Genomic DNA, 23,535 nt, shown 5'->3' on the forward strand with positions numbered 1-23,535 from the left:
TGAGGTCAGTTTCAATAATTCCTCAAAAACCTAACCATGCAGTCCCCCCTAACTGTGTAGTTATCTTGCTTTACTGCTGTTTGTGTGATTAGCTGGGAGGTGCTCACTGCAGCATCCTCCCTATAAAAGTGTAGATGGACCGCTCCATAACTTTTTCTTGCTTCACATACAGATGGCTTGAGGAGGTACAGGGGAGATGCAGATCTAATAGACAGAATAGAAGATCTGTGCCAGGTGTGTTTCTCTGCATTGGTGTCCCATCACAGGCCCACAAGTGTATGTGTGATCTTTGACTTCTGGCAGTTCACAAGCAGGCGGCCAGGAAACGGTTTCAGCCTATCAACCACTGAGGAGACAAAGCCTTTGTATAAGGAATGAGGAAGCAATGAACACATTCAGCCTATCACAGGAGTTCCCTGAGTGTTCCGAATTATAAATTCTCCATGTCACTGTATGTTAATGAGCCCAAGTAGCTCGCCGTGATCGTATAGTGGTTAGTACTCTGCGTTGTGGCCGCAGCAACCTAGGTTCGAATCCGAGTAACGGCATTGTGGTTGGCAATGTCACGGCAGTTGGGTTTTTCTTTTACAGAATTACCAAATGTACTAGTTGTTTTTGTAAAATGTCTATTAAAAACAGATCCTTTAAAATATTTAAACGATCTAACGACAAATTATTTAAACACACATGATTATAAGATGTAGCTATATTGTACCTACTGACATAAATTATCGTTCTTGAACCTATTTGCGGTGGGGGGAACGGAGCTCTCCCCCATGCCAATCAGAATGCAGTTGCAGTTGAGTGACCTGTGTTGTGGATGTCTAGAGGGAATGCACAAATGTAGCTGTCTCGCAGCCCAATCCAGACGTCAATTGGAGACAGGTTTTCAGGCAAATAGAGCAGTAAGTGCAGAGAAATGCTCACTCTCTAAAAATGGCATTTATAAAATAGTAAAGTTAAATCCAACCTCACCAGTAAATAGGATTTATCAATAAATAAATAAAGCTTCTCCTCTCTGATATGGAATTACCCCCCAAAAAGTATAAGGGAATACCCAATGCTAACCTATGAGAGGGGCAGACCTCACTGTAGTGAAAAATGTAATAGACTGTTTGGTACTACCAGGACATGCAAACTACCAGAGTACATGTCTTACCTTTTACTTACATAGCATGTTGCCCCTAGGACTACCTAGGGCCTACCTTAGGGGTTAATTATATGTAATAAAATTGGAGTTTAAGGCTTGGCAAGTAGTTTTAAATGGCAAGTTGAAGTGGCAGTACACTGCAGCACAGGCACTGCAGTAGCAGGCTTGAGACAGGTTTGAAATGCTACTTTTTTGGGCGGCACAATCAGTTCCTGGGTATATGGTATACCACTTTACAAGGGGCTTTCAAGTCAATTAAATCTGTCAGTCAGGTATACTCCAATTACACACATGATTAGGGAAGAAACACGTGCACTTCAGCACTGATTAGTAGCGATAAAGTGATCAGAGTCCTAAGGCCAACAAAAAGATACAGCAAAATGCGTAGGTAAAAAGCAATAAGGTAGGGTTGAGGCCACCTTAAGAATGCAAGGTCTAACAAAAACAAACTAAGGATAACATGAGTAAAACATCAGGTTTCTCTACGGCATTTGGTGAGACAAGTGTGCCTTCTTTTATCTTCCATAAATGCAATCTTTCCCTGACCCTTTTATTATATAGCTCTTCAAGTAAAAAAGATAAAGCACTTACAAAGGAGCCTCAAATACTCAAAGATGGTAGACTTCTGTAATATGGGCCATAGACTAAAAGCAGCACGAAAACAGAGTGCAATAGGGTCCCAAAAACTTGAGTGCCACATGAGAGTATGCATGAAAGCCTATCCTTTTCCAAACTAGAGATATACTCATGCAATTTTTGTTTTTAGGAGAGAATGTGCCTGCTGAAAAAAACATTATTTTTAAAAAGTGCATTGCAGAATACCAGGAATTTGCTGTGGGACACCTTGAAAACTTTCATACAGATTATTTGCACACAACTTACAGTCAGTTGTTGTGGCCGAGTGGTTAAGGCGATGGACTAGAAATCCATTGGGGCCTCCCCGCGCAGGTTCGAATCCTGCCAACAACGAGAACCTTTTTAACATCGGCTACAATTTCAGAAGTTAACCTTTAGAATTTCTTCCATGTCAGTTTTATAAATAGGTGGCTTATTTTGGTGTCACTATTGCCCTTTCACATATTTATTCTCTCTACCAATTTCATATCTTTGCTATAACTCTCGTCCTACATTAGCGCTGGTGCAAACACTTCAAATTATTATACCCTGGCTCTCTCAGTCATACCATTCATGCACTTGAAACTTACTTTACCAATAAAAGAAGCAAATAGAAAAATAAAACAAAAGTGCTTGCTGGATTAGGCAAACACACTTCATAAAACTGCATTTTCTTTTCTATTCTCCCCGTGTTACAAGCTTAACTGCTCCCTGTGTAATTTCTCTTAGCCTGCTGTCCCAGGAAGAGAATTTTATCTACAGGCTCTTTCCGTTTTTTTTTCTTAGTCTTTCTTTCCCTTTTCTTAGATTTCTAACTGTTCCTTTATGTGCTCTATTTAGGCACCATTAATCTCGTTTGAGCTCCTTGTACCTGCTGCTGTTTTCTCCACACCTCATACTGCCTTTTCCCTCTTTCTCTCTTTCTCTGAGGTTGGTGGCTACTTTCCAAAGCTTCTGATGCCCCAATGTTCCTTCATCTTGTTGTCAGACGTGAATTGGAAAAGCAACCAAATTAACAAGCCTTTACCACTCATACATGGCAGAGGTTTATACTTTAATTCAATGAGCTAAGAAAAGCGTGTTGTGGGGCCCCTACGAGCCATGGTGCTTGCTTCATCATAATTGGGGAGGCAGTCATTAGCCACAGCTCTGATCATGGGTCACTGAGGTCAGTTTCAATAATTCCTCAAAAACCTAACCATGCAGTCCCCCCTAACTGTGTAGTTATCTTGCTTTACTGCTGTTTGTGTGATTAGCTGGGAGGAGCTCACGGCAGCATCCTCCCTATAAAAGTGTAGATGGACCGCTCCTTAACTTTTTCTTGCTTCACATACAGATGGCTTGAGGAGGTACAGGGGAGATGCAGGTCTAATCGACAGAATAGAAGATCTGCGCCAGGTGTGTTTCTCTGCATTGGTGTCCCATCACAGGCCCACAAGTGTATGTGTGATCTTTGACTTCTGGCAGTTCGCAAGCAGGCGGCCAGGAAACGGTTTCAGCCTATCAACCACTGAGGAGACAAAGCCTTTGTATAAGGAATGAGGAAGCAATGAACACATTCAGACTATCATAGGAGTTCCCTGAGTGTTTCGAATTATAAATTCTCCATGTCACTGTATGGTATTGAGCCCAAGTAGCTCGCCGTGAAGGTATAGTGGTTAGTACTCTGCATTGTGGCCGCAGCAACCTCGGTTCGAATCCGAGTCACGGCATTGTGGTTGGCAATGTCACGGCAGTTGGGTTTTTCTTTTACAGAATTACCAAATGTACCAGTTGTTTTTGTAAAATGTCTATTAAAAACAGATCCTTTAAAATATTTAAACGATCTAACGACAAATTATTTAAACACACATGATTATAATATGTAGCCTTATTTTTGTTTTTAGGAGAGAATGTGCCTGCTGAAAAAAACATTATTTTTAAAAAGTGCATTGCAGAATATCAGGAATTGGCTGTGGGACACCTTGAAAACTTTCATACAGATTATTTGCACAAAACTTATAGTCAGTTGTTGTGGCCGAGTGGTTAAGGCGATGGACTAGAAATCCACTGGGGTCCCCCGGCGCAGGTTCGAATCCTGCCAACAACGAGAAACTTTTTAACATCGGCTACAATTTCAGAAGTTAACCTTTTGAATTTCTTCCATGTCAGTTTTATAAATAGGTGGCTTATTTTGGTGTCACTATTGCCCTTTCATATATTTATTATCGCTACCCCTTTCATATCTTTGCTATATCTCTCGTCCTACATTAGCGCTGGTGCAAACACTTCAAATTATTATACCCTGGCTCTCTCAGTCATACCATTCATGCACTTGAAACTTACTTTACCAATAAAAGAAGCAAATAGAAAAATAAAACAAAAGTGCTTGCTGGATTAGGCAAACACACTTCATAAAACTGCATTTTCTTTTCTATTCTCCCCGTGTTACAAGCTTAACTGCTCCCTGTGTAATTTCTCTCAGCCTGCTGTCCCAGGAAGAGAATTTGATCTACAGGCTCTTTCCGTGTTTTTTTCCTAGTCTTTCTTTCCCTTTTCTTAGATTTGTAACTGTTCCTTTACGTGCTCTATTTAGGCGCCATTAATCTCATTTGAGCTCATTGTACCTGCTGCTGTTTTCTCCACACCTCATACTGCCTTTTCCCTCTTTCTCTCTTTCTCTGAGGTTGGTGGCTACTTTCCAAAGCTTCTGATGCCCCAATGTTCCTTCATCTTGTTGTCAGATGTGAATTGGAAAAGCAACCAAATTAACAAGCCTTTACCACTCATACATGGCAGAGGTTTATACTTTAATTGAGCTAAGAAAAGCGTGTTGTGGGGCCCCTACGAGCCATGGTGCTTGCTTCATCATAATTAGGCACGCATTCATTAGCCACAGCTCTGATCATGGGTCACTGAGGTCAGTTTCAATAATTCCTCAAAAACCTAACCATGCAGTCCCCCCTAACTGTGTAGTTATCTTGCTTTACTGCTGTTTGTGTGATTAGCTGGGAGGAGCTCACGGCAGCATCCTCCCTATAAAAGTGTAGATGGACCGCTCCTTAACTCTTTCTTGCTTCACATACAGATGTTTTGAGGAGGTACAGGGGAGATGCAGGTCTACTAGACAGAATAGAAGATCTGCGCCAGGTGTGTTTCTCTGCATTGGGGTCCCATCACAGGCCCACAAGTATATGTGTGATCTTTGACTCCTGGCAGTTCACAAGCAGGCGGCCAGGAAACAGTTTCAGCCTATCAACCACTGAGGAGACAAAGCCTTTGTATAAGGAATGAGGAAGCAATGAACACATTCAGCCTATCACAGGAGTTCCCTGAGTGTTCCGAATTATAAATTCTCCATGTCACTGTATGTTATTGAGCCCAAGTAGCTCGCCGTGATCGTATAGTGGTTAGTACTCTGCGTTGTGGCCGCAGCAACCTCGGTTCGAATCCGAGTCACGGCATTGTGGTTGGCAATGTCACGGCAGTTAGGTTTTGCTTTTACAGAATTACCAAATGTACCAGTTGTTTTTGTAAAATGTCTATTAAAAACAGATCCTTTAAAATATTTAAACGATCTAACGACAAATTATTTAAACACACATGATTATAAGATGTAGCTATATTGTACCTACTGACATAAATTATCGTTCTTGAACCTATTTGCGGTGGGGGAATGGAGCTCTCCCCCATGCCAATCAGAATGCAGATGAATGCAGTTGCAGTTGAGTGACCTGTGTTGTGGATGTCTAGAGGGAATGCACAAATGTAGCTGTCTCGCAGCCCAATCCAGACGTCAATTGGAGACAGGTTTTCAGGCAAATAGAGCAGTAAGTGCAGAGAAATGCTCACTCTCTAAAAATGGCATTTATAAAATAGTAAAGTTAAATCCAACCTCACCAGTAAATAGGATTTATCAATAAATAAATAAAGCTTCTCCTCTCTGATATGGAATTACCCCCCAAAAAGTATAAGGGAATACCCAATGCTAACCTATGAGAGGGGCAGACCTCACTGTAGTGAAAAATGTAATAGACTGTTTGGTACTACCAGGACATGCAAACTACCAGAGTACATGTCTTACCTTTTACTTACATAGCATGATGCCCCTAGGACTACCTAGGGCCTACCTTAGGGGTTAATTATATGTAATAAAATTGGAGTTTAAGGCTTGGCAAGTAGTTTTAAATGGCAAGTCGAAGTGGCAGTACACTGCAGCACAGGCACTGCAGTAGCAGGCTTGAGACAGGTTTGAAATGCTACTTTTTTGGGCGGCACAATCAGTTCCTGGGTATATGGTATACCACTTTACAAGGGGCTTTCAAGTCAATTAAATCTGTCAGTCAGGTATACTCCAATTACACACATGATTAGGGAAGAAGCACGTGCACTTCAGCACTGATTAGTAGCGATAAAGTGATCAGAGTCCTAAGGCCAACAAAAAGATACAGCAAAATGCGTAGGTGAAAAGCAATAAGGTAGGGTTGAGGCCACCTTAAGAATGCAATGTCTAACAAAAACAAACTAAGGATAACATGAATAAAACATCAGGTTTCTCTACGGCATTTGGTGAGACAAGTGTGCCTTCTTTTATCTTCCATAAATGCAATCTTTCCCTGACCCCTTTATTATATAGCTCTTCAAGTAAAAAAGATAAAGCACTTACAAAGGAGCCTCAAATACTCAAAGATGGTAGACTTCTGTAATATGGGCCATAGACTAAAAGCAGCACGAAAACAGAGTGCAATAGGGTCCCAAAAACTTGAGTGCCACATGAGAGTATGCATGAAAGCCTATCCTTTTCCAAACTAGAGATATACTCATGCAATTTTTGTTTTTAGGAGAGAATGTGCCTGCTGAAAAAAACATTATTTTTAAAAAGTGCATTGCAGAATACCAGGAATTGGCTGTGGGACACCTTGAAAACTTTCATACAGATTATTTGCACAAAATTTACAGTCAGTTGTTGTGGCCGAGTGGTTAAGGCGATGGACTAGAAATCAATTGGGGTCTCCCCGCGCAGTTTCGAATCCTGCCAACAACGAGAAACTTTTTAACATTGGCTACAATTTCAGAAGTTAACCTTTAGAATTTCTTCCATGTCAGTTTTATAAATAGGTGGCTTATTTTGGTGTCAATATTGCCCTTTCACATATTTATTATCGCTACCCCTTTCATATCTTTGCTATAACTCTCGTCCTACATTAGCGCAGGTGCAAACACTTCAAATTATTATACCCTGGCTCTCTCAGTCATACCATTCATGCACTTGAAACTTACTTTACCAATAAAAGAAGCAAATAGAAAAATAAAACAAAAGTGCTTGCTGGATTAGGCAAACACTTCATAAAACTGCATTTTCTTTTCTATTCTCCCCGTGTTACAAGCTTAACTGCTCCCTGTGTAATTTCTCTTAGCCTGCTGTCCCAGGAAGAGAATTTTATCTACAGGCTCTTTCCGTGTTTTTTTCCTAGTCTTTCTTTCCCTTTTCTTAGATGTGTAAATGTTCCTTTATGTGCTCTATTTAGGCGTCATTAATCTCATTTGAGCTCCTTGTACCTGCTGCTGTTTTCTCCACAACTCATACTGCCCTTTCCCTCTTTCTCTCTTTCTCTGAGGTTGGTGGCTACTTTCCAAAGCTTCTGATGCCCCAATGTTCCTTCATCTTGTTGTCAGACGTGAATTGGAAAAGCAACCAAATTAACAAGCCTTTACCACTCATACATGGCAGAGGTTTATACTTTAATTCAATGAGCTAAGAAAAGCGTGTTGTGGGGCCCCTACGAGCCATGGTGCTTGCTTCATCATAATTAGGCACGCAGTCATTAGCCACAGCTCTGATCATGGGTCACTGAGGTCAGTTTCAATAATTCCTCAAAAACCTAACCATGCAGTCCCCCTAACTGTGTAGTTATCTTGCTTTACTGCTGTTTGTGTCATTAGCTGGAGGAGCTCGCGGCAGCATCCTCCCTATAAAAGTGTAAATGGACCGCTCCTTAACTTTTTCTTGCTTCACATACAGATGGCTTGAGGAGGTGCAGGGGAGATGCAGGTCTAATAGACAGAATAGAAGATCTGCGCCTGGTGTGTTTCTCTGCATTGGTGTCCCATCACAGGGCCACAAGTGTATGTGTGATCTTTGACTTCTGGCAGTTCACAAGCAGGTGGCCAGGAAACGGTTTCAGCCTATCAACCACTGAGGAGACAAAGCCTTTGTATAAGGAATGAGGAAGCAATGAACACATTCAGCCTATCACAGGAGTTCCCTGAGTGTTTCGAATTATAAATTCTCCATGTCACTATATGTTATTGAGCCCAAGTAGCTAGCTGTGATCGTATAGTGGTTAGTACTCTGCGTAGTGGCCGCAGAAACTTCGGTTCGAGTCCGAGTCACGGCATTGTGGTTGGCAATGTCACAGCAGTTGGGTTTTTCTTTTACAGAATTACCAAATGTACCAGTTGTTTTTGTAAAATGTCTATTAAAAACAGATCCTTTAAAATATTTAAACGATCTAACGACAAATTATTTAAACACACATGATTATAAGATGTAGCCTTATTTTTGTTTTTAGGAGAGAATGTGCCTGTTGAAAAAAACATTATTTTTAAAAAGTGCATTGCAGAATATCAGGAATTTGCTGTGGGACACCTTGAAAACTTTCATACAGATTATTTGCACAAAACTTACAGTCAGTTGTGGCCGAGTGGTTAAGGCGATGGACTAGATATCCATTGGGGTCCCCACGCGCAGGTTCGAATCCTGCCAACAACGAGAAACTTTTTAACATCGGCTACAATTTCAGAAGTTAACCTTTTGAATTTCTTCCATGTCAGTTTTATAAATAGGTGGCTTATTTTGGTGTCACTATTGCCCTTTCACATATTTATTATCGCTACCCCTTTCATATATGCTATATCTCCCTCCTGGGACCTCCCATATTGGATGTGATTAACATCTCCCTAACAAAAGGTCAGGTCCCAGCAGATTGGAAGAGGGCGGTTGTGAACCCGATTAGAAAAAAAGCATCTTCCCCATGGACAGACCTCTCCAATTTACGACCTATCTCCCTCCTACCCTACCTGGGTAAGGTTACGGAGAGGCACGTGAACACCTATCTCTCTCCATCTTGAAGCGACGGATGGCCTGGACTATTCACAATCTGGGTTCAGGCCAAAGCACAGAATCAGCCCTTCAGACAGTGACCAATAACATCAAAATGGCACTGGATGATGGCAGCTCAATGATTCTGGTGCTGTTGGACCTTTCCGCCGCTTTTGATACGGTGTCTCACACGGTGCTTCTCAACCGCCTAGGTGAGGTGGGTGTGGAGGGAGAGGCTCTGGCATGGATGGAGAGCTTTCTGACTGGTCGTTTCCAAGAAGTTAGGCTGGGCTCCCACAAATCCACTCTTAGGGAGCTCAATAAGGGAGTGCCACAAGGTTCGTGCCTAAGTCCTACACTCTTTAATGTGTATGTGGCCCCCTTAGCAAGATCTTTCGGGTTCACCCCGGTGTCGTATGCCGATGACACCCAACTCCTTTTTCCCTTCAAAAACCTTACACCTGCAATAAAAAGATCTTTTGCAGATGGCATGAGAGCCATTGCAGAATGGATGTCATCAAACTGTCTGCAGTGTAATGTGGGGAAAACGGAGGTCATGTGTTTTGGGCAAGCGGCAACACACTGGGCATCCGATTGGTGGCCCTTAGAGCTAGGCCCTGTCCCCATCCCCAAGAGTACAGTCAGGAATTTGGGAGTGCTCTTTGATCAGCAACTTACATTCAAAGACCACGTAAATCAAGTTGCTGGTACCTGCTTTCGGGCTATTGGGATGTTAAGGCGAGTCTTCCCCTACATACCGGACCATCACAGAAAGACGCTTGTACAGGCTCTTGTCATCAGCAGGGTGGATTACTGCAATGGTTTGCTCCTCGGAGCTAACGAGGAGCAACTTGGTAAACTACAGGTAATCCAAAACACAGCAGCAAGGATTATCCTGAATGTTCCACCAAGGACTCCCTCCTGTCCCCTGCTGATGAGACTCCACTGGCTGCCAGTGAGGAAACGAGTCCAATTTAAAACCCTATGTACTATTCACAAGAGTATGATAGGGGAGGGCCCAAAATACATGACCGAAATCTTTCAGCCTTACATCCCAGGGCGCCTTTTGCGCTCTAGTCACCAGCAGTTACTGCATATACCCAGAATAAAAAAGACCAGACAAGGCGGCCGTGCACTAGCCTATGCCGGACCAGCACTGTGGAATTCTCTGCCCCCAGAACTAAGATCTCTCTCCAGTCACTTGACTTTCCGGAAAATTTTAAAAACATATCCGGGTAAATAATGCCTTGTAGCCTATATTTCCTTTCTGGACACACAATCAGAATCAGAACACTCTCCAGTTACAGCAATAGCGCGGAGATACCCCTTCGGGGGTCTAGTCTGGCGCTTTATAAGAATATAAATAAATAAATAAATAAATAACTCTCGTCCTACATTAGCGCTGGTGCAAACACTTCAAATTATTATACCCTGGCTCTCTCAGTCATACCATTCATGCACTTGAAACTTACTTTACCAATAAAAGAAGCAAATAGAAAAATAAAACTAAAGTGCTTGCTGGATTAGGCAAACACACTTCATAAAACTGCATTTTCTTTTCTATTCTCCCCGTGTTACAAGCTTAACTGCTCCCTGTGTAATTTCTCTTAGCCTGCTGTCCCAGGAAGAGAATTTTATCTACAGGCTCTTTCCGTGTTTTTTTCCTAGTCTTTCTTTCCCTTTTCTTAGATTTGTAACTGTTCCTTTACGTGCTCTATTTAGGTGCCATTAATCTCATTTGAGCTCCTTGTACCTGCTGCTGTTTTCTCCACACCTCATACTGCCTTTTCCCTCTTTCTCTCTATCTCTGAGGTTGGTGGCTACTTTCCAAAGCTTCTGATGCCCCAATGTTCCTTCATCTTGTTGTCAGACGTGAATTGGAAAAGCAACCAAATTAACAAGCCTTTACCACTCATACATGGCAGAGGTTTATACTTTAATTGAGCTAAGAAAAGCGTGTTGTGGGGCCCCTACGAGCCATGAAGCTTGCTTCATCATAATTAGGCACGCAGTCATTAGCCAGAGCTCTGATCATGGGTCACTGAGGTCAGTTTCAAAAATTCCTCAAAAACCTAACCATGCAGTCCCCCCTAACTGTGTAGTTATCTTGCTTTACTGCTGTTTGTGTGATTAGCTGGGAGGAGCTCACGGCAGCATCCTCCCTATGAAAGTGTAGATGGACCGCTCCTTAACTCTTTCTTGCTTCACATACAGATGGCTTGAGGACGTACAGGGGAGATGAAAACAAGTTACTTACCTGTAACTTTGGTTCCCCAGTATTGGTAACTTTCATAGATTCCCATGCTTTGTATCATTCCCCGTCGTCGGAATGGGAGCCTCGGTAGTATAAAAACCATAGAAACAAAAGAGAAGCCTAGGCCTCATCTCATTTTGTATCCTATCACCCTCTTTTTGTAAAAAGAGACCAAACTTTTGCCAGGACCAATCAGGACAGCCTCACCCTCTAGAACCTTCCTGAGAGAGCTCAGAGCCTCAGATTTTCATAGCCGTTGTGCAAACCGCCACTAACTCTGTAAAAAGACTGAGCTTTCCCAGGGGAGGCGGGCGGGCGCATGGGAATCTATGAAAGTTACCAATACTGGGGAACCAAAGTTACAGGTAAGTAACTTGTGTTCTTGCCCCAGTATTGGAACTTTCATAGATTCCCATGCTTTGTATCAGAGTAGCTAGCAGTAAATTACCCAGAACACATTTTGTAAATACATGGCATCACATAACCATATAAACAATACTTATGGCATAGTAAAACAAACAAAATGTGCTCACCAGGATGGAGGGATCGTAGGGAAAGCTCACCTCTCAATGAAAAAGATTCCGCAGAACTGCTTGACCAACAGCCGCGTCGTCTCGTCCTGCAGACTCCAGGCAGTAGTGTTTCATGAAGGTATGAGTACTGCTCCACGTTGCTGCCCTGCATATGTCCTTAAATGCCACTCCCGAAAAGAGAGCCACTGACGATGCCACTGACCTCGTGGAATGTGCATGGACTCTTCCGTCCAGTGGCTTGCCTCCTTCCTGATGACAGAATTGAATTGCACTGGAGATCCAGCGGGAAATGCCACTCTTTGTCAAAGGCAACCCCTTACGAGGTGCGCTGTAGGACACAAACATCTGAGTTGACTTCCGAAAGGGACGTTTGCGCTCCAAGTAAAACTTTAAGCATCGCTGAACGTCCAAAGAATGGATTGTGCGTTCCGCAGGTGTAGACGGGTGCGGAAAGAAAGATTTCAGAATCACGGGTTCATTCAAGTGGAACTCAGATGGCACCTTTGGTATGAATTTGGGATTGGTTCGAAGAACAAGACCCTCTCTTTTAAATTGCAGGAATGGATGCACTATGGAGAGTGCTTGAAGCTCACCCACTCGTCTTGCTGACGTTAGAGCCCCAAGGAGGGCCAGTTTCCAGGATAGGAACTTTAAATCCGCCTTGTGCACAGGCTCAAACGGAGCTTTCATGAGTTGCGGCAAGACAAGGTTGAGTTGCCACACTGTTGGAGGAGGGCGGACCGTTGGATACATCCGGAATAATTCCTTCAAGAATTGTTTAACAACCCTAGAGGACCATAAGGAAGGACCTGAAGAACTGCGCAGATACCTTGATATGGCTGCCAGATGTACCTTGACCGATGAATGTGCCAAGCCAGACTTGGCCAGAGATAGCAAATATGGCAACAATTGATGAGGTTGGGAAGTGTAAGGATGGAGACCCTCCTGTTGACACCACAAGCAGAATCTCTTCCATTTTGCTTTGTAAGTCTTATTGGTACTTGGTGCTCGGGCTTGAGCCAAGACCTCTCTACATTCCTGAGAGAGCGTTAGATGACTGAATTCTCTGTGTTCAGGAGCCACGCCGTCAAGTGGAGGGATCTCAGGTCCGGGTGGTAAACCTGCCCCTGACTCCTGGACAAAAGGGACGGAATGGGCTTCAAATGAATTGGAGGAGCTTGGGAGAGCCTCAGAAGTTCTGTGTACCAGAATTGTCTGGGCCATGCTGGAGCAATTAGAATCATCTTGCAGGGTTCCGCCTTCAATTTATTGAGAACTCAAGGAATGAGGGGAATCGGAGGAAAAGCGTAAAAGAACGCGCTGTACCAAGCCATCGAAAGAGCGTTCCCCAGGGACCCCTAATGGTGAACTTTGCTTGCGTAGAACCGACATTTGGCGTTCTCCGGCGAAGCAAAGAGGTCGATGGCTGGCGTCCCCCAAACCGAGAACACTCTGTCTAGAATGGATTGATTCAACTCCCACTCGTGAGTCACTTCTGTCTGTCGACTCAAGGCATCCGCCTTGACATTGAGAGTTCCCGCCAGGTGCTCGGCTCTCAGAGTGATGTTGTTGAGAATCGCGAAATCCCAAATCCGTTGAGCTTCTGCGGACAAAGTCTGCGATTTGGTACCCCCTTGTTTGTTGACATAGTGCATGGCCGTCATATTGTCCGTCCGGACCAGCACTGAATGGTTGCGAACTCTGGGCAGAAAAGCTTGCAAGGCCAATCGAATGCCCGTCAGCTCCAGGAAATTGATATGGCACTGGCGCTGTCCTGGACTCCAGTGGCCACTGACCTGAAGCTCTCGGAGAACTGCACCCCAGCCCTCCAATGAAGCGTCTGTGGTCACTACCATGGGTGAAGGTGAAGTCCTGAATGTCAGACCTTGGGAGATATTGCTTTTCAGAAGCCACCATTCGCTCGCCTTTCTCATCGCTGGTGTCACCACCACCCTGTCGTTGAACGACCCCTCTGCCTGGCGCCATTGCTTGTCCAGCTCCTCCTGCAGAGGACGCATTCGCAGCCTGCAATGTGGTACCAATGGTATGCAGGATGACATCGATCCGAGAAGGGATTTGTATTGGCGGACCGACAGGAATTGTTTGTGGCAGAGTAGTTGAGCTGAAACCATCAACTTTTTTTGTCGTTCCTCCGAGGGACGAGCTGTACATTGCTTGGTGTCCAACACGGACCCCAGGAATCTGGCAGTTCTGGAGGGCAGAAGGACTGACTTGCGTTCGTTCAACTGAAGGCCCAGGCAACGGAACAAATGGATGCAAGTAGAAACTGCTTGGGAAGTTTTCTGGAAAGATGGTGCCTTGACGAGCCAGTCGTCCAAGTACGGGAAAACTTCTAGAGATTGTCGTCGAAGAAAAGCTGCCACCGGTGCCAACACCTTGGTGAACACTCTCGGTGCTGACCGAAGGCCGAACGGAAGCACTTTGAACTGGAAATGGCTCTTTCCCACTGTGAAGCGAAGGTATTGTCTGTGAGCTGGGTGTATTGGAATATGGAAATATGCGTCTTCTAAATCCAGCGACGCCAAGTAGTCGCCCGGAATCAAGAGAGGAAGAATTTCCTGGAGAGTGACCATCCTGAATGAGAGCTTTACGAGATAGGTGTTGAGCTCCCGAAGATCTAGGATGGGACGCCAAGTTTCTGCAGTCTTCCGCACCAGGAAGAATCTTGAATAGAATCCCCAGCCCCTCTGAGAGAGCGGTACCGGTTCTATCGCTCCTTTGAGGAACAATTGATGGGCTTCTAGATGGAGTAATCCTAGATGTCCTGTGCGGATGGCGCCCGGAGCTCGCGTTGGAGGAAAGGTGTGGAACTCCAACGTATGGCCACTCGCTACGATATTGAGGACCCACTGTTCCGATGTTATTGACTTCCAACTGTCCAGACAAAGGGATATCCTGCCCCCCACTGATGTGATTGGGAGGGGAGGAACAGTAGGTAGAGCCGGGAGGCCGCTATTGTCGTTTGGTGTTGTCACGACCCTGTCGATGTTGACGGCCCCGCGGGGGGTTGCGAGAGAAAGACGCTGATTGCCCCTGTCGCTGATTTGAGTATTGGGGGTTATAGGACTGGGAAGACTGTGAGGAATATCTCTGCTGGTTTCCTCTGTAAGACGCAAACCCTCTACCTCTTGCGCCCCTAAAGGGGACCTTGCGATAGGTGAGTGAGCCCAAGGACTTTGCCGTGTCTGTGTCCTTCTTTATATTCTGCAGGGTATCGTCCACATGTTTCCCGAACAGCATCTCCCCATCAAATGGGAGATCTAGATTCTATTCTGGACCTCCTGACGAAACCAGGTGGCCTTTAACCAACCCGGGCGCCGTAGCACAGCGGAGCCTGCCAAGGCCCGAAACGCCGTGGAAGCAATGTCCATTGCACAGTCAATTACTTCTGCAGAAGACTTTTCCCCTTCTGTAAGCACCTTCTTGGCTTCCTCCTTTGTGGGCTCTGGTAATAGTTCCACGAAGGGTTCCATGTCGCACCACATCTGGCGGTCGTAACGGCCTAAGATGGCAAGAGCATTTGCCGCTCTAACAAGCAAGCTGGCCATAGAGGAAAACCGTTTTCCAACATTATCCAGACGTCTGCCGTCCTTGTCCGGGGGTGTGGTCAACGGTGTGGATGGATTCTTCGACTTGCTTTGGGCCACCTGAGAAATCACTGAGTCAGGCTTCGGCTGACCAAGAAGGCAAGCTGGACTGCCTTCCGGAGCCTTATATTTCTTCTCCAGCCTGGGGAGCACTGGAATCACCGTGGCTGGACTTTGCATGATCTTTATGCCCTCCTCCCATACATGCTCAATGATGGGAATAGACTTGACAGATCTCCGATATTGTTCCTTAAAGTCATAAAGGAAACATTCCGATTCCTCTCTCGAAATAGGTAAGCCAAACCTCTTTGCTGCTCGCTCCATCAGATGATGAAAACCCCCTATATCCAGCGGAGGGGAGACGGACGTGTCACGACCAGAGGCGTCTGGATCTTGTGGTTCACTGTCCCCTGATCCAAGTCTGGGTCCTGTAACGGATCCACCAAAGGATCCACCTGTATCACTTCCTCATCCGAAGAGGTATCTTGAAGGACCGTCTGAACTGGTAAGGGGTCTGGTGTACGGACCCGCACCAAAGATGTCACCGGCGGTGGTGAAGAGGACACCACTGGAAGACTAATAGTCGGCTGCACTTGTGGCTGGATTTGAGGTGGAGGAAATGCAGATTGTCCAGGCGGTTCCGATGGAAACCTTTGGCGATAATCCTGAAGCATCATCTGCAAATCAGAAATAAGCGAAGAGGGCATGGCCACCATGCCCTGTCCCAAGAACGGCGTGCATTGCGCATCCTGAACATACGGATGTAACTGCTGGCCAACAGTCTGCTCACAATACTCTTCCGTGTCTGTTTCCTGCATCTTGACATGCAAGTCTGAAGGACTATATGCCGGGCCATAATTATCATCATCCTCCATCTCATCCTCCTCAGATTCATCATCCAGCAGCATTCTTGGTAGATGTGCAGGAACTCGTCGTGGAGACGTCATCTCCGGCGTAATTTTCATCTTCCGAATAGTCAAAACTACTTTTTGACCCGTCGACGGTCTCGTCTACGGTGCCGTCGTCACCTGAGCCACCGTCGTCGGCGGAGCCGTCAGCGGAATCGTCGACGGTATTATATTCTGCGTCGACACAATCTTCATCGTCGACGGTATCGTCGACGGTCTCGTAGACGAACTCGTCATCATCACCATCATCGTCGGCGTTGAAGTGGTTGTCGTCGTCGACGTAGTTTTCGTCGTCGACGCTGCCGTCGACAGTAGTTTGCCTGTCATCGTCGTCGTCATGGAAGTTGTCAGCGTCGACGAACTCGGGACCTTGAACGTCGACGAAGTCGTCGTCGTGGACAAACCTGCCGCCAACGATCCCGTCGACGGCGGAACAGAAACAGCGGGAACTTTCACAGATGCAACTGTCGTCGACGTACCTGGTGTTTTCGTCGTCGACGGACGCTGTTTTTTGTCTTGACCAGATCCTGAAGTGACATTAGAGCGCTTGTCACTGGATTTACTCTTTTTGGACGGAGGAGAAGGCTCCTTTTTGTCCTTTAAGGCTGTAACACCTCCAGAAGCCTGTCCCTGCCTCTCCTTTTCACTTCCGTGAGGAGATTGAAGGGGACTAGCCTTCTCAGACCTATCAGAGATCTTGTGAGAGGCATGAAGAGGGGCCTCCGATGTAGAAGCAGCAGTGGGAGACCTACCCCTCTTTCTTGATCTGTGAGAGGAAGCAAACGATGTGGAATCCTCCTCATCTGAAGAGATCACCTCCTTGCGAGTCTTCATTTTCTGCAGCCAGGTTAACAGCCGACCTTCTCTGTCACGAAGGGTCTTGTTGGAGAAGGTCCTGCAGATCTTGCACTCTGTGGCCTTGTGGTCCGGATATAAGCAGTAAATACAATTCTCATGCTTATCCTCCACAAACAGGCGTTTTTTCCCACATGAGGCACAGGGCCTGAACAAGGCCTTCTTCTCCTTGTCAGACATATCGATGTTTTGAAGAAAAATTTGAAGAAATAACCAGAAAGTAGAGAAAAACTGAGCAGAGCTCAGTGGAGACTCCCTAGCACAACGTGCGGTAGAAAAATCTGAGGCTCTGAGCTCTCTCAGGAAGGTTCTAGAGGGTGAGGCTGTCCTGATTGGTCCTGGCAAAAGTTTGGTCTCGTTTTACAAAAAGAGGGTGATAGGATACAAAATAAGATGAGGCCTAGGCCTAGGTTTCTCTTTTGTTTCTATGGTTTTTATACTACCGAGGCTCCCATTCCGACAACGGGGAATGATACAAAGCATGGGAATCTATGAAAGTTCCAATACTGGGGCAAGCAGGTCTACTAGACAGAATAGAAGATCTGCGCCAGGTGTGTTTCTCTGCATTGGTGTCCAATCACAGGCCCACAAGTGTATGTGTGATCTTTGACTCCTGGCAGTTCACAAGCAGGTGGCCAGAAAACAGTTTCAGCCTATCAACCACTGAGGAGACAAAGCCTTTGTATAAGGAATGAGGAAGCAATGAACACATTCAGCCTATCACAGGAGTTCCCTGAGTGTTCCGAATTATAAATTCTCCATGTCACTGTATGTTATTGATCCCAAGTAGCTCGCCGTGATCGTATAGTGGTTAGTACTCTGCGTTGTGGCTGCAGCAACCTCGGATCGAATCCGAGTCACGGCATTGTGGTTGGCAATGTCACGGCAGTTGGGTTTTTCTTTTACAGAATTACCAAATGTACCAGTTGTTTTTGTAAAATGTCTATTAAAAACAGATCCTTTAAAATATTTAAACGATCTAACAACAAATTATTTAAACACACATGATTATAAGATGTAGCTATATTGTACCTACTGACATAAATTATCGTTCTTGAACCTATTTGCGGTGGGGGAATGGAGCTCTCCCCATGCCAATCAGAATGCAGATGAATGCAGTTGCAGTTGAGTGACCTGTGTTTTGGCTGTGTAGAGGGAATGCACAAATGTAGCTGTCTCGCAGCCCAATCCAGACGTCAATTGAAGACAGGTTTTCAGGCAAATAGAGCAGTAAGTGCAGAGAAATGCTCACTCTTTAAAAATGGCATTTATAAAATAGTAAAGTTAAATCCAACCTCACCAGTAAATAGGATTTATCAATAAATAAATAAAGCTTCTCCTCTCTGATATGGAATTACCCCCCAAAAAGTATAAGGGAATACCCAATGCTAACCTATGAGAGGGGCAGACCTCACTGTAGTGAAAAATGTAATAGACTGTTTGGTACTACCAGGACATGCAAACTACCACAGTACATGTCTTACCTTTTACTTACATAGCATGATGCCCCTAGGACTACCTAGGGCATACCTTAGGGGTTAATTATATGTAATAAAATTGGAGTTTAAGGCTTGGCAAGTAGTTTTAAATGGCAAGTCGAAGTGGCAGTACACTGCAGCACAGGCACTGCAGTAGCAGTCTTGAGACAGGTTTGAAATGCTACTTTTTTGGGTGGCACAATCAGTTCCTGGGTATATGGTATACCACTTTACAAGGGGCTTTCAAGTCAATTAAATCTGTCAGTCAGATATACTCCAATAACACACATGATTAGGGAAGGAGCACGTGCACTTCAGCACTGATTAGTAGCGATAAAGTGATCAGAGTCCTAAGGCCAACAAAAAGATACAGCCAAATGCGTAGTTGAAAAGCAATAAGGTAGGGTTGAGGCCACCTTAAGAATGCAAGGTCTAACAAAAACAAACTAAGGATAACATGAGTAAAACATCAGGTTTCTCTACGGCATTTGGTGAGACAAGTGTGCCTTCTTTTATCTTCCATAAATGCAATCTTTCCCTGACCCCTTTATTATATAGCTCTTCAAGTAAAAAAGATAAAGCACTTACAAAGGAGCCTCAAATACCCAAAGATGGTAGACTTCTGTAATATGGGCCATAGACTAAAATCAGCACGAAAACAGAGTGCAATAGGGTCCCAAAAACTTGAGTGCCACATGAGAGTATGCATGAAAGCCTATCCTTTTCCAAACTAGAGATATACTCATGCAATTTTTGTTTTTAGGAGAGAATGTGCCTGCTGAAAAAAACATTATTTTTAAAAAGTGCATTGCAGAATACCAGGAATTTGCTGTGGGACAACTTGAAAACTTTCATACAGATTATTTGCACAAAACTTACAGTCAGTTGTTGTGGCCTAGTGGTTAAGGCGAAGGACTAGAAATTCATTGGGGTCTCCCCGCGCAGGTTCGAATCCTGCCAACAACGAGAAACTTTTTAACATCGGCTACAATTTCAAGAGTTAACCTTTAGAATTTCTTCCATGTCAGTTTTATAAATAGGTGGCTTATTTTGGTGTCACTATTGCCCTTTCACATATTTATTATCGCTACCCCTTTCATATCTTTGCTATAACTCTCGTCCTACATTAGCGCTGGTGCAAACACTTCAAATTATTATACCCTGGCTCTCTCAGTCATACCATTCATGCACTTGAAACTTACTTTACCAATAAAAGAAGCAAATAGAAAAATAAAACAAAAGTGCTTGCTGGATTAGGCAAACACACTTCATAAAACTGCATTTTCTTTTCTATTCTCCCCGTGTTACAAGCTTAACTGCTCCCTGTGTAATTTCTCTTAGCCTGCTGTCCCAGGAAGAGAATTTTATCTACAGGCTCTTTCCGTGTTTTTTTCCTAGTCTTTCTTTCCCTTTTCTTAGATTTGTAACTGTTCCTTTATGTGCTCTATTTAGGCGCCATTAATCTCATTTGAGCTCCTTGTACCTGCTGCTGTTTTCTCCACACCTCATACTGCCTTTTCCCTCTTTCTCTCTTTCTCTGAGGTTGGTGGCTACTTTCCAAAGCTTCTGATGTCCCAGTGTTCCTTCATCTTGTTGTCAGACGTGAATTGGAAAAGCAACCAAATTAACAAGCCTTTACCACTCATACATGGCAGAGGATTATACTTTAATTCAATGAGCTAAGAAAAGCATGTTGTGGGGCCCCTACGAGCCATGGTGCTTGCTTCATCATAATTGGGCACGCAGTCATTAGCCACAGCTCTGATCATGGGTCACTGAGGTCACTTTCAATAATTCCTCAAAAACCTAACCATGCAGTCCCCCCTAACTGTGTAGTTATCTTGCTTTACTGCTGTTTGTGTGATTAGCTGGGAGGAGCTCACGGCAGCATCCTCCCTATAAAAGTGTAGATGGACCGCTCCTTAACTCTTTCTTGCTTCACATACAGATGGCTTGAGGAGGTACAGGGGAGATGCAGGTCTACTAGACAGAATAGAAGATCTGCGCCAGGTGTGTTTCTCTGCATTGGTGTCCCATCACAGGCCCACAAGTGTATGTGTGATCTTTGACTCCTGGCAGTTCACAAGCAGGCGGCCAGGAAACGGTTTCAGCCTATCAACCACTGAGGAGACAAAGCCTTTGTATAAGAAATGAGGAAGCAATGAACACATTCAGCCTATCACAGGAGTTCCCTGAGTGTTCCAAATTATAAATTCTCTATGTCACTGTATGTTATTGAGCCCAAGTAGCTTGCCGTGATCGTATAGTGGTTAGTACTCTGCGTTGTGGCCGCAGCAACCTCGGTTCGAATCCGAGTCACGGCATTGTGGTTGGCAATGTCACGGCAGTTGGGTTTTTCTTTTACAGAATTACCAAATGTACCAGTTGTTTTTGTAAAATGTCTATTAAAAACAGATCCTTTAAAATATTTAAACGATCTAACGACAAATTCTTTAAACACACATGATTATAAGATGTAGCTATATTGTACCTACTGACATAAATTATCGTTCTTGAACCTATTTGCGGTGGGGAAATGGAGCTCTCCCCCATGCCAATCAGAATGCAGATGAATGCAGTTGCAGTTGAGTGACCTGTGTTGTGGCTGTCTAGAGGGAATGCACAAATGTAGCTGTCTCGCAGCCCAATCCAGACGTCAATTGGAGACAGGTTTTCAGGCAAATAGAGCAGTAAGTGCAGAGAAATGCTCACTCTCTAAAAATGGAATTTATAAAATAGTAAAGTTAAATCCAACCTCACCAGTAAATAGGATTTATCAATAAATAAATAAAGCTTCTCCTCTCTGATATGGAATTACCCCCCAAAAAGTATAAGGGAATACCCAATGCTAACCTATGAGAGGGGCAGACCTCACTGTAGTGAAAAATGTAATAGACTGTTTGGTACTACCAGGACATGCAAACTACCACAGTACATGTCTTACCTTTTACTTACATAGCATGATGCCCCTAGGACTACCTAGGGCCTACTTTAGGGGTTTATTATATGTAATAAAATTGGAGTTTAAGGCTTGGCAAGTAGTTTTAAATGGCAAGTCGAAGTGGCAGTACACTGCAGCACAGGCACTGCAGTAGCAGGCTTGAGACAGGTTTGAAATGCTACTTTTTGGGCGGCACAATCAGTTCCTGGGTATATGGTATACCACTTTACAAGGGGCTTTCAAGTCAATTAAATCTGTCAGTCAGGTATACTCCAATTACACACATGATTAGGGAAGAAGCACGTGCACTTCAGCACTGATTAGTAGCGATAAAGTGATCAGAGTCCTAAGGCCAACAAAAAGATACAGCAAAATGCGTAGGTGAAAAGCAATAAGGTAGGGTTGAGGCCACCTTAAGAATGCAAGGTCTAACAAAAACAAACTAAGGATAACATGAGTAAAACATCAGGTTTCTCTACGGCATTTGGTGAGACAAGTGTGCCTTCTTTTATCTTCCATAAATGCAATCTTTCCCTGACCCCTTTATTATATAGCTCTTCAAGTAAAAAAGATAAAGCACTTACAAAGGAGCCTCAAATACTCAAAGATGGTAAACTTCTGTAATATGGGCCATAGACTAAAAGCAGCACGAAAACAGAGTGCAATAGGGTCCCAAAAACTTGAGTGCCACCTGAAAGTATGCATGAAAGCCTATCCTTTTCCAAACTAGAGATATACTCATGCAATTTTTGTTTTTAGGAGAGAATGTGCCTGCTGAAAAAAACATTATTTTTAAAAAGTGCATTGCAGAATACCAGGAATTTGCTGTGGGACACCTTGAAAACTTTCATACAGATTATTTGCACAAAACGTACAGTCAGTTGTTGTGGCCGAGTGTTTAAGGCAATGGACTAGAAATCCATTGGGGTCTCCCCGCGCAGGTTCAAATCCTGCCAACAACGAGAAACTTTTTAACATCGGCTACAATTTCAGAAGTTAACCTTTAGAATTTCTTCCATGTCAGTTTTATAAATAGGTGGCTTATTTTGGTGTCACTATTGCCCTTTCACATATTTATTATCGCTACCCCTTTCATATCTTTGCTATAACTCTCGTCCTACATTAGCGCTGGTGCAAACACTTCAAATTATTATACCCTGGCTCTCTCAGTCATACCATTCATGCACTTGAAACTTACTTTACCAATAAAAGAAGCAAATAGTAAAATAAAACAAAAGTGCTTGCTGGATTAGGCAAACACACTTCATAAAACTGCATTTTCTTTTTTATTCTCCCCGTGTTACAAGCTTAACTGCTCCCTGTGTAATTTCTCTTAGCCTGCTGTCCCAGGAAGAGAATTTTATCTTCAGGCTCTTTCCGTGTTTTTTTCCTAGTCTTTCTTTCCCTTTTCTTAGATTTGTAACTGTTCCTTTATGTGCTCTATTTAGGCGCCATTAATCTCATTTGAGCTCCTTGTACCTGCTGCTGTTTTCTCCACACCTCATACTGCCTTTTCCCTCTTTCTCTCTTTCTCTGAGGTTGGTGGCTACTTTCCAAAGCTTCTGATGTCCCAGTGTTCCTTCATCTTGTTGTCAGACGTGAATTGGAAAAGCAACCAAATTAACAAGCCTTTACCACTCATACATGGCAGAGGATTATACTTTAATTCAATGAGCTACGAAAAGCATGTTGTGGGGCCCCTACGAGCCATGGTGCTTGCTTCATCATAATTGGGCACGCAGTCATTAGCCACAGCTCTGATCATGGGTCACTGAGGTCACTTTCAATAATTCCTCAAAAACCTAACCATGCAGTCCCCCCTAACTGTGTAGTTATCTTGCTTTACTGCTGTTTGTGTGATTAGCTGGGAGGAGCTCACGGCAGCATCCTCCCTATAAAAGTGTAGATGGACCGCTCCTTAACTCTTTCTTGCTTCACATACACATGGCTTGAGGAGGTACAGGGGAGATGCAGGTCTACTAGACAGAATAGAAGATCTGCGCCAGGTGTGTTTCTCTGCATTGGTGTCCCATCACAGGCCCACAAGTGTATGTGTGATCTTTGACTCCTGGCAGTTCACAAGCAGGCGGCCAGGAAACGGTTTCAGCCTAT

At 44.1% G+C, this 23,535-nt stretch overlaps 7 non-coding genes across 7 annotated transcripts; all 7 read left to right on the top strand.

Moving 5' to 3' along the window:
• Positions 1 to 2,037: 2,037 nt before the first annotated feature.
• On the top strand, positions 2,038 to 2,119 carry TRNAS-AGA (transfer RNA serine (anticodon AGA)). The gene has a single exon. It is a non-coding gene; the product is annotated as a tRNA-Ser (tRNA).
• A 1,653-nt stretch (positions 2,120 to 3,772) lies between these two features.
• Positions 3,773 to 3,854, top strand: TRNAS-AGA (transfer RNA serine (anticodon AGA)). Its single transcript has one exon. It is a non-coding gene; the product is annotated as a tRNA-Ser (tRNA).
• A 1,282-nt stretch (positions 3,855 to 5,136) lies between these two features.
• TRNAH-GUG (transfer RNA histidin (anticodon GUG)) lies at positions 5,137 to 5,208 on the top strand. The gene has a single exon. It is a non-coding gene; the product is annotated as a tRNA-His (tRNA).
• Positions 5,209 to 6,706: 1,498 nt separating this feature from the next.
• TRNAS-AGA (transfer RNA serine (anticodon AGA)) lies at positions 6,707 to 6,788 on the top strand. Its single transcript has one exon. It is a non-coding gene; the product is annotated as a tRNA-Ser (tRNA).
• A 12,578-nt stretch (positions 6,789 to 19,366) lies between these two features.
• TRNAS-AGA (transfer RNA serine (anticodon AGA)) lies at positions 19,367 to 19,448 on the top strand. Its single transcript has one exon. It is a non-coding gene; the product is annotated as a tRNA-Ser (tRNA).
• A 1,286-nt stretch (positions 19,449 to 20,734) lies between these two features.
• Positions 20,735 to 20,806, top strand: TRNAH-GUG (transfer RNA histidin (anticodon GUG)). The gene has a single exon. It is a non-coding gene; the product is annotated as a tRNA-His (tRNA).
• A 1,497-nt stretch (positions 20,807 to 22,303) lies between these two features.
• TRNAS-AGA (transfer RNA serine (anticodon AGA)) lies at positions 22,304 to 22,385 on the top strand. Its single transcript has one exon. It is a non-coding gene; the product is annotated as a tRNA-Ser (tRNA).
• The last annotated feature ends 1,150 nt before the right edge of the window (positions 22,386 to 23,535 follow it).

This window comes from Lissotriton helveticus, chromosome 12, assembly GCF_964261635.1.
Source record: "Lissotriton helveticus chromosome 12, aLisHel1.1, whole genome shotgun sequence".
Lineage (NCBI taxonomy): Eukaryota > Metazoa > Chordata > Amphibia > Caudata > Salamandridae > Lissotriton > Lissotriton helveticus.